The sequence below is a fragment of the Penaeus monodon genome, chromosome 23 (assembly GCF_015228065.2).
Source record: "Penaeus monodon isolate SGIC_2016 chromosome 23, NSTDA_Pmon_1, whole genome shotgun sequence".
NCBI classification, from domain to species: domain Eukaryota; kingdom Metazoa; phylum Arthropoda; class Malacostraca; order Decapoda; family Penaeidae; genus Penaeus; species Penaeus monodon.
In genome coordinates, this window is record NC_051408.1 from 24083355 (window position 1) to 24083969 (window position 615).

The window sequence follows — 615 nt, forward strand, 5'->3', positions numbered from 1 at the left end:
CTGCTAGTACCGATTCTGAAATAAAGAAGAGACACATGCGTGTCACATGGCCTCTGTTCTTGAAGCCATACGGCAGCATATGGAAGAAAAATAATTTGTCATTCTTGCTTAACATCTGTTGTAACTTCTTGTGTTACCGTTCTCTCATATTATTCTGAAATTATTCATCTAATTTTAATTCATCTTATTTTTTCCCTCTTGCCGAAGTTGCGTGTTCTCAATATTTTCACGCGGTGACACATGTCTAATTTTGTTTTGTAATCCGTTTCTTGTTACAGTTCATTGCCGGTATACCTCCCTGATTTTCCTCTCTCTTTGAAGCCTTGAGCATGGCATGTAACGAGTATAAAGAATTAGTATGAAAAGTTGTTTACTAGGATATTGAGTTTAAAACAAGCAAACAACGAGTGTTTTTTACATAAGTGATGCTCTGATTACAGTCCCATTGCGGTTAATTCATATTTGCTGAGTGCCTGATAAATAGTGAGGTAAGGCCTACTAGGCTACAATATTTTCTTTAAAAATTAGGATGATGTCTGACTGGCAAACCCTTTTTTTGTCGATATGACATAATATCATTCCGAAATTATATTTCAGCGTTTCTTACACATTTTC